Source organism: Rhipicephalus microplus, chromosome 4 (assembly GCF_043290135.1).
Source record: "Rhipicephalus microplus isolate Deutch F79 chromosome 4, USDA_Rmic, whole genome shotgun sequence".
In the NCBI taxonomy this organism is placed as follows: domain Eukaryota; kingdom Metazoa; phylum Arthropoda; class Arachnida; order Ixodida; family Ixodidae; genus Rhipicephalus; species Rhipicephalus microplus.
Window position 1 is genome coordinate 165,051,054 of NC_134703.1, and position 10,680 is coordinate 165,061,733.

At 46.2% G+C, this 10,680-nt stretch overlaps 1 long non-coding RNA gene across 1 annotated transcript; it reads right to left on the reverse strand.

The window, feature by feature from the left end:
* Nucleotides 1-4,165: 4,165 nt before the first annotated feature.
* On the reverse strand, nucleotides 4,166-9,110 carry LOC142813829 (uncharacterized). The gene is made up of 2 exons (XR_012894691.1): nucleotides 8,833-9,110; nucleotides 4,166-6,773 (listed from the first exon to the last, which is right to left on the reverse strand). It is a non-coding gene; the product is annotated as an uncharacterized LOC142813829 (long non-coding RNA).
* Between the last annotated feature and the right edge of the window lie 1,570 nt (nucleotides 9,111-10,680).

A 10,680-nucleotide genomic window follows, 5' to 3' on the forward strand; every position in this document is an offset into this window, starting at 1 on the left:
TGCTTAATTTCTAATCTAGCTTGAACCTTTGATCTCATGCACAAGACCACATTGCCAAAAGTCAGACCAGGAATCATAACACCTTTCCGAATTCCTCTCACAACATCATACTTATTGTAATTTCACAGTGCCCCATTTTTTATTACCGCTGCATTCCTGTTTCATCTAGTCGTTTCGTATATTTCATGTTCCCTTAGGTACTCGGTACCATTGCTTATCCATACTCCCAGATATTTATATTTATCCGTTATCTCTAGCCTGACCTGCTGTATTGTAAGCTCACTGTCTTCATTATCGTTAAAAATTATGACTGATGTTTTTTTCCTACTGAATCTCAAATCTAACTTATCTCCCTTATTACCGCAGATGTCCACCAATCGCTGCAAATCTTCCTTGTTGTCGGCCATTAGCACTATATCATCTGCGTACATCGATGCCGGTAGTGCCTGTTCAATGAGTTTTCCTTTTTTGACGAAAGAGAGGCTGAAGCCAAGTCCACTCCCCTCTAATTTAGCCTCTAATCCTTGCAAGTGCAAAGTACATCATGAATAAGAAGGGTGACAGAGGACACCACTGCCTAAGCCCCCATTTTATGTCTGTTGGCTCAGATACCTGTTATTGCCGAAGTGCGCCGTGCGTTCTCTGGCGTAAGCAGTACGCGCGCGTAATACTTCGTTTTTCTCAACTTGCGTTTTCGGTATTTTTTTCAACTTCGATATACCTTTTATCAAAAAGTATTGAATCTATTTAGATTAAACTTTGTATGCGTGAGCTACAAAAAGTTAGGAACAATCTGAATTTTAAAAAATGCTGATTTTATTAAAAATGAAGCTCTACAAAAAATACACAACAGTACGCACCCTCTGTGGTGTTGTGCCCGCAGTATTTTTAATTTTTTACAAAAGCTTCATAAAAATGTAATACATTTTTTGACTTCATATGTAACCCGTGTGTCTATAAAACTAAACGGTTGAATATGGTTACATTCCTTTTGGTAGTTACAGAGAAAAAGAGCATTGAAAAAGTGAACTCTCTTTCAAATTTGGGAGTGGGCCATAGGTAGGATATGCAGCCTAGGCATACAAAAAGAGTGTTACTTGATACCTAGTGGCATATCTTGTGAGCACGTAAAAGTTCATAAAAATACTTGCATCTGTTTCTAAGATATTATGCTAAAACCGACAAATACCATTTACTCTACCATACCCCCTCAAGAACCTTTTTTACAACTCTTTGGGTAGCTGCTGCAAGCACACTTGCAGAGTACCCACTATGCCATTAACGATTGTGTAGTATGTAGGCATTCACTGCGCCATCCTTCACCAGTCTTCGAAGAAGTGTGGTACCTGCTGCACATTTGCAAGCAACTTTGGCTGGGTTCCAATACTCACTGTAGACGGCTAAATGGACAGCTAAATGCACGGCGGCCATCTTAAGTCCCATTCCAATTTACACGTAGCCGGCCAAATCGACAGCTCCGAGAAGACCGCATCGTAGACAAATACGATGCAGGCTACTCTGCTGTCTAAACAAGATGGCGGCTCAGCGAATCGCCCAGATAGATCAAATCTTGCTGGAATGGTCGTCCGCACACAAGCAGACGCTTTTCCAGACGCTCAATGGGAGTAACGTTTATTTGTTTTTGGTTTTAACACGACATAAGCCATAAAACACAACTGTTACGTTTGTTTCTTTTAGCTTTTCCTTCTTGACGTGAGAGGGCGCATATAGTCGCGTAAAAGTCGTTCATACTTGATCCAATTACAGGACAGCATGGGCTTGGTGCTGTCTTCTAAGCAGTCTGCGTAGACTGTCTACGTGATGTCTAAGAATTGGAACACAGCTTTTGGGCAATTTTTGTATGCTGGGCTGACGACAATGATAAATTATGGCGAGAAACTTTTGTAAACCCCACAATCCCTCACATCAGTAGGTATGCGCCACCGTTAATAGGTGAACAAGATAAAGCTTTTGCAAAGGATTGGCGCATTCGACAACCGATTCATTGCGCAATTCACCTTATCTCACACCTGATCGTTCATTTGCTGTTGTATAACACTTTATTACTCATATTAACGCAATTCCTTTCCCGACATCAAGCCCGCCTAAGGCAAGTTTGCGAACGAGTCCCCAGCACCAGATTGATATACACGCCGAGCCACCACGGTCGACGAGATCAGTCTTCCGAAAAGCAGCTGCTCAAGTGCACCATGTTTTTGATACTTCTGATCCCGTTCCGGAGTGACTTCCTCTTCTGTGCACTTGTGTGTGTTTGCCTGACTTCTGATGAAGTATGCTGTGCGTAGTTCACAGATACTGGTGATGATTTTATGCATATTAGAGAAAGCGCCGGCATAGCCCAGTGGTAGAATACTCGGCTGGCACGCAGCGAACCCGGGCTTGATTCTGACTATTTCCTTCGCGTTTTTTTTTATTTGAGTTCTTTTTAATATTTCGTGTGATGGTGGTTACAGACACCGGTGGTGGCGGACAACTAAGGCGCCGCGCATGACCCATGTTGTGATCTCATAATGGCTTTCGTTGTAAAAAGTCACTGCTTTGCCACAAATGCGAAGCATTGAATGCGATAGCAACAAGATAGAATGCCACGCGAAGAATGGAATGCACATCAAAGCATGCCCCGCGTTGCACGCGCACAAATGATGCACGAAACGGTAACCTTTCTGTTATACCTCCATCATTCCAAATCTGAACAGTAAATTTTAAAACCACTCGATTTTTGGCCAATTCACCATAGTGGGTATGCGCCACTACAATAGGAGAACAACAACAACAACGTACTCGCGGGTACAGATGAACGCGAATAAGCGTCTCAGTTGTTATTTCACTGTGTCTGAAAAGCGCGCTCTTTTCGCAAACGGAGAATGTGCAGCGAGTGCAGTGACTTTTGTGCGCCCGGTAACTACAACAGAATCGTTCCGGTGAAAGCCCAAGACGTACGGTTCTTAAACGCCGCATACAGACGTACTTTGCATGAGGCATCCATGAGGCATCCATTGAATTCGTTGATGTAGAACAGAAACAGAAAAGGTCCCAACACAGATCCCTGAGGAGCTCCCAAAGTAACAGTAACATATTCAAATTGAAAGCCGTTAATTATGACACGTTGCATCCGGTCTCGTAGATAAAACCCTATCCAATCAAGCCATACCAAGGGATGAGAGTTCAAGTAGCAGAAAAACATGTGGCACATAATGAAACGATTTCTGAAAGTCTATGAATATGCAGTGAGTGTGCACACCAGGGTCCAGTGAGTAAAAAAGATCATGACTGAATTCTGTGATGTTACCTGACCGAAAGCCATGCTGAAACTCGGTGAAAGAACGCCAGGCTTGCGCGGAAAGCGCAGTACAGTCACAGCGAAAGCGAGAAGAGCGGCCCTTCAGAGCCTTTTCAAAACACTCATTGTTTAACTACTGCAAGCATACTTGCTTGATACCCACTAGGGCATTAATAGTAAACTTTTGGGTAGTAGGCTGGCATTCGCTATGCTATTTTTCGTCATACTTCTGAGAAGCGTGGTATCCGCTAAATACTTGCAAGGAATTCCGTGCCGATTGTTCATGCAGTGGCTGACGACGATGAGGAATTATGGCTGAAGTGGGTATGCGCCACAGTTAATAGGAAAACATGAATAAGCTTTTGTAATGGAATGGAACATTGGACAACCAACTCGTTACGCTGTTCGTATAGTGCGACGACTGGTTGTTGCTGTTTTTTCGCTGTTCTAAAACGCTTTATAATTCATATTACCACGATTGCGTTCCCGACATCAAGCCTGCCTAAGGCGAGTTTGCCAACAAGTCACAAGCACCAGTGTAGCTCAGTCATGGAATACTAGGCTGGCACCCATCGGACACGGGTTCGAGCCCTACTGTGACTTTGGTGCTAGGTTTGCCACTAAGTCACAAGAACTGGCTTAGCTCAGTGGTAGAATACTGTGATGGCACCCAGCAGACCTGGGTTCCGAGCCCCACGGTCTCATCAGCGGCGGCGGTGGCGGACAGCTGCGTGTGACCCGAGTTGTGATCTCATCACAGCTTTCGCTGTAAAAAGTTGTTACTTACTAAATGTTTCATTACGACGCTATAGACTATGTGCTCCATTGTTTTACTACATACGCTCGTTAGAAAAAACTGGCCTGTAGTTTTCATTTATTTATTTCATTTATTCAATACTGCCAGCCACCCTTTGGCAGCCAAGGCAGGAGTGGTACAGTGCATAGTTTGAACAGAAAGTTTACACGCGACTAGTAACACGGTCCGCGGTACACAGGGAAGCAATAATGCAGTAAGCTTTCCGATTGTCACGACACACACACAAGCGCGCGCAATCAGTAGCACGGCCCACGATTCGCAAAGCAGAGTAATTCTCGTTAAAAATAGCTACGTGAATGCACATTAAAACAGGCAATGCTAGTCTAACGCAAAACACACAAAGTGCACTACGCGCATTGACCAGGAAGCGGGAAAAAAAAGAAAAAAAGCAGTGTGCGTTAGTGGCATGGTAGCAAGATAACGCGTGAAATACGTTAGTTCAATAGAACAGGGAAACAAGACCAGCACTTCCAATCATACACAATTTTGAATAGCCGTTGAAAAAGCATTTTGATTAGTTAAGTTAGTAACGTCACGTGGCAAAGTGTTTCATTCTGCTATCGTTCTCGGGAAAAAGGATAGACGGAGACAATATCTTTTGGGCTACCTTATGTATCGGAACCACATTCACGACATCCATTCCCTATAGGTAAACAAGAAGTACGCAACAATTTCTCGAAGGTTATAACAAGGTAGTGGCCACACATCAGATCAAGCCTTCAACACGTAAGAAGGTATACTGTTAGGGCCATTTGCAGAAGAAGCCTTTATTTTGTCACGCAACTTGAGTATACCACCATGTGTTGCCACCAGCTTCGGCATAGGTTCAAAGACATTGTCCGAAATACACGGTACAACACTGACAATGGTGCGTGAAAGAAGCCTAAAAATAGCGCTTGAAAGGAGAAGCTTTATCGGAGCCTGCAATTAAAAGTGCGCCATCATCATTTAAACTAGAGATGCCAATTGATTCTTTGCTGACTAATTTTCAACACTGTCTCACATCTTTTGGGTTATTTTGTAACTTTGGGCCCAATGCTAAGAAATAATTTTTTGGCAATCTTGTTTCTTTTTTTTTTTCATATCTTTTCCAAGCGACTTTAGTGCCACGATCACACCAGAATCGCGTTGCTTTCTTTAAGCATTCAGGAGACGTTGTCTCTTGTTGATCATTCGTTTGACTTTCAGAGCAACCCAAGGCTTATCACTACGTTGTTGTTGTTGTTGTTGTTTTCCTCTGCACATGGCTCGTACCCAGTGGAGGGAATGGGCTGATTATAAGGTGAATTTTCCCGATACTTTCTGCATCGCTTCATTCCGAGAAACGCCAGTTAATTATGATTTAAAGTGCCAATTGTTCGGCAGACAATTGTTTACTTGGATCATCTTTGTTTACCAACTTTTTTGGTGTGCGGCGAAATGTATCACACACGGTGTTGCAATATGTGGACTGAGCTAAATGATTGAATTCCTGCAGAAATACGGCAAGCTCATTTGATGAAGCATAATTGTCTTTACCAAAAAGATAAATCTTCCTTGGCCGATCATACGCACAAGGAAATGAGACTATCTGAATGTGGGCCACAATACAGTCATGGTCACTAATCCCAGGAATAAGGGCGTTATCATGCACAAGCGCTGATTCATTTGAAAAATAGCAGATCTGAGACAGAAGAACTGCCCCGCCGCGGTGGTCTAGTGGCTAAGGTACTTGGCTGCTGACCCGTAGGCCGCGGGATCAAATTCCGGCTGCAGCGGCTGCATTTTTGATGGAGGCGAAAATGCTGTAAGCCCGTGTGTTCAGATTTGAGTGCGCGGTAAAGAACCGCAGATGGTCTAAATTTGCGGAGCCCTCCACTACGGCTTCTCTCATAAAGATATGGTAGTTTTGGGACGTTATATCTCACTTATCAAGAGACAAGAAAACTATTAAGGCCACACCTAGTAGGTTGAGTGACAAACTGAACAAGTCATTGACAATGATAGTCTTATGAAATGCCATAGATAGGGTAGATGAATCACCAATGATATTATTGTTGTGAACCCTCCTCACATCAGTCATATTAAAATAACCGCCTATAAGATAGCCATTGTTTATTGTAAAAACTTGTAAGGGAATGTCAAGTACAAAGGCGATGCGTAGGCAGGGAAACGATAAAAGGAACCAATTGTCAGAGGCTGTCCTGTTTGAAAATCGATATTGTACCAAACTGACTCGCAGACGGGGACACGGGAGACGACTATAAGCACGAATCAACTAGAGTAAAGACGTAAATGAAAAGACAACAAATAAAGAAGAAGAGTACCAATTTTCAAATAGGCTCGATTTCGATGAATTTAGCATTAGATTCGTCTCTCGTATGAAGTTCCATACGGCCTTGCGAACGCTCCTGTGGCTGAACCCAAGCACGGTAGCCCCAAGGAAGAACAGCCATATCGACATGGTCACAGGTGTGCTGTCCCGACTCGAGCGTGAGCGGCTCGTGGCCAGCGCAGAAGAAGACTGTCGCAGCCCGCGCGAGGCGTTGTTCTGATCAGCTCCCGGGAAGGCTTAGCTGTTTCGCTGGCGTCCGCCGACGTTTGGACCTTCTTGTTGGCTCCGGTGTTCTTTCTAGGACCTGTAACTGCCCTAGGTTCCAGGATCTGCGACGTGCACTTGGTCGTAATAGATGGAATCGCAGGTTAGTACACAACAAACTGCGTTACTAAAGCGGTGATATTTCGCTATTCACAAAGTTTCACACAGCTTTGATATGCTTTCTCTTTGGTACTCTCATAACATGTGCCAAATTTTACAACCTCAACTCGTTTACTTTTCACGAAAACGAGCTTTAGAAATTGTTCCGATTCCGATTCCGGAATTGTGTCTGTAAGCCTGGGCTACCATATGTATGTCACGTAACATGCCTACTCTTTTCCAACCCCGCCTCATTCAGCAGAGTGATGCAGCGCGTGCTGTATTCTATGTGCAGACAATGACGCGATCTTGTTCGGTTTTTCAGTTGCACAGCGTGCTAGCTGTCATAGTCGTTGGGAACGTCAGCCACTTCATGCGCCGGTGGGATGAAATCAAAAGGTGATGCTTCCGTGCTCAGATAGTGGCCGCAATAATATCTGAACTTGTCCACTTCACACAGGCTGACACACCGTGGCCCCACGTCGTAAGACATCGCAAGCCTGCTTTGTGCGCGATAAAAACTCATTTGCTCTGTTTATATCCTGGCTAGCCTTTGCGGCGTCTACCGTGACGTCATCGCACCGAGCACGGAGCACCTCCCTATCTTGGTTTCAGTTTAGACTCATCTTTTATGACCTATTTTAAATTAATGACGAGGCACTCGAGGAGCCCCCTACTGGTGTTGCAGGAATTTTATTACTATTCGAAAACAGCATAATCTCAATATGGTTGAAAATGCACTGGAGTTTTTTTTTTTTTTTTTAACGTATGGCTTGAGGAACGCAGAGGAGAGTCATCAGTTATTCACGATTCCCACGAACCACAGGTGGCGCCCTATACACCCGGAGAAGCGTTAGCCCGTTCGCTAGCATAGGAACAAATAGGACGCACGGACGTACGGACCGCGCCTTTTTCACCGGATAAAGGGGAGTTTTAGAATAGCACATCGCGAGCCCTTGCGGTGCGGTAACTGTCACTGCGCATGCGTCGTAACGCGTGTCGGCGTTCGCGTTCGCGGACCGCACGCAAAAAATCCGAAATTGCGTGTGGTGATGGCAGCCGCATGTGGCCCGCAAGCGCTGGTTTCGAAGCTACGGTGTCGCTGTGATCGTGCGTTGCGGTTCGCAGCAGGGCAAACGCTATATTCTAAATCTCGTATGACGTCCGCTACGCCCACAACACCCGCTGCGCGTGCAAACGGTATTCTAAAACTCCAGCCTAAAGTCACGAGCTGCACTGAAATGTATTGCGACCAAGATACCTCCTGAAAGCATGGAAGCTCGCCGCCCGATTATTTGTCGCGGTGTAAAACGCCACATTTCCGCTCCGTTACCGTCAATGAACGACGCTTTGCGAAATCTTGTGCGTGCTACAAAAATACTGCACAAACTGGAATTTATGTTTTAATTTAATGACACTCCATTGTCGTATGTACCGTGCATACCTGACGGGTTCGCCGCAGCAGCAGGCCGCTATACAGCGAAAAGCATCATCGCACGGAACCAAATGTCTAAAGTGGTTATGCTCTGCAAACATATTACGCCATCGTCATTACTTGCGCTGCCAGGAACATAGAGTTGCTTTTTCAATGGAAGAAAAGCCTTTAACATCTCATTAAGTAGCGCTTCTGTAACAGCCATGCTCATACTTTACACGTGCGCCTTTACACGTGCACCATTTATTGCACTCGGATGTTACAGGCTCGATCAGTGCGATCGAAATATGAATATATGGAAGAATACATACGTATAATTTTCGCAACTTCAAAACTGTGAAAATTCAAACAACACTGTTCGGAAGGTACTGGTAGTAGAGAAGAATTTAGCAGAGAGACGTGAATTCTAGCCGTAACTGCACGTTTCATCACTTTAGCTATTTCGCTTCGCTGGTCTATAGGGCTAGCGTGTTGGCGACATCTGGCGCTCAGTAATATCCGCAGTGTTTGCACGACATGCATGCAATGCACAAGAAACACTGTACTTTTACTTTGACCTCGCTTAAGGATGTGAAATATTAAACACAATAAAAGAGACTTACAAGCATGAAAAACCATTTACGCACGAGAGGACTCGAAATGCAATTGCTTCTGGGTAGTTAGCAGCTGATCGTTCACCGTCGATGGCACTCTCGGTGCGTTCACAGCCCTCTGCGTCCAGCGAAAAGTCCTCCTCATCAAGACAGCTTCTTTCAACATTACTTCGACAACACCTACGCCACCTCGTCCCCACGTTTATGTGAGCCCAAAGAACATTTCGCCAAATTTGCCCTAAAATGTCTATTTGCAGGGGACTGCCACATACCAGCAAACGTACAACAACAACTGGCGCAGCGCTGGCCGAATTGATATTGCTCAGTTATATAAGAGCAAATCGCGAGACCACGCGACTTTCCGCGCGTGATGTTTTGAGATTCATGCACTTCAAAAGCACTGATGAATTCTACATGCAAGTAAAACAAAGTGAGTACCGACATAAAAAGTCTGAAGATAACATTTGACTAAGCTACGGGGCTACAGAAAACCTCGCGAAGCTGATATGTGTACTTTGTTTGCTATCATCGAAAGCACCAGTTACCACGTATTTTCACAAAAACTTGCCTGTCGTAAGAACGAATCATATTTATCGCATCTCGGAGGGTCCGGTTTGTTCACTGATGCAGGAAACGTGCAAAGTGGTAGTGCTCGTTTCTTGCTAACGCGTAAAAATTGAGGCTAACACAGCCGAACAAGGGAGCACGTGCTACTGACTATCCATGAGAGAACGCTTCCACCGACAGTCTATGGGCATTGGAGGGTCAAGTGCTAAGTGTGTCACTTCCGGGATCCGCCATGCATTGAAACCTTGCTTCGCCATTTTGAATGCTAAATGCATCTTCATCGCAGCAGCTACGGTATTTTCTGCAGCAGTTCTACCAACAAATTAATGATTAAGAGAAGATTGTAAAAGTTAGTTCTGTCAATAGAGTGTGTCATAGGCTCATTTCATTTATTGCTGTTCATCTCCTTGCCTATTGTATGGATCCGCTGTGCGCGCAGGGTCCAGTGACACCCGTGCGCCCTCACTCAACGGCCCTCACCTACGACGTGGGAGGCGACATCGAGTTCGGGCGCTGGCTGCTGGCCACAATAATAGCCGTCGTCGTCCTCGTCCTCATCACGGGTGTCGCCTTCTTCATCGACGACATGTGGCGGCGCTCGGGCGGCGACCGGGACCACCCCAAGCCTCCGCCGTTGGTCCCGGGCCTGCAGCTGCTGAGTACCGTGGCCTGCAACTCGACCCTGTGTCGCCGCTACTCGGAACTCATCTCGTCCTGCGTGGGCCACGGTGGGGGCTCGCCCTGTGACAGCCTCTCCCAATTCGTGTGCGGTGAGGGAGCCTGCTTCGGCCGGCCCCTTGAAGTGCTCATCAGGGGCTTCCTACGGGCACTGGCCGCCGACGCGCTGGCGTCGTGGCGCCGGCAGCGCGCGCAGCCTTGGCCCTCCGTCGACCGCGCTGCCGCACTTTACGATACATGCCGCGCGAACACAGCCGCGCGTGACGTCGACGTGGACTCTGCAGCGAGCGTTCGCGAAAGCGTCAACTCCGGTGAGCTGCGCCCTTTCCTTTCCACGAACGAGAGTGCGGCCGAAATGGCGACTCGATTGGCGGCCCACTATCAGGATGGCGTGCTCTTCTGGCTCGATGCAGCCGCTCCCCAGCGCGGCGAAACCCAGCGGCGTCTCGTGTTCCGAGCAAATCACCAGTTTGTGCGTCACGCCGAGTATCGGGACTCGAGTCTCCGCCGAAGGAAGCGTCGATCGCTGCAGCAGACTTTGGATGATCTGACAGTGAACGCGCCACTGACAGGCGACGTCACCGAGAGAATTTTGAGCGGCATGGACCACGT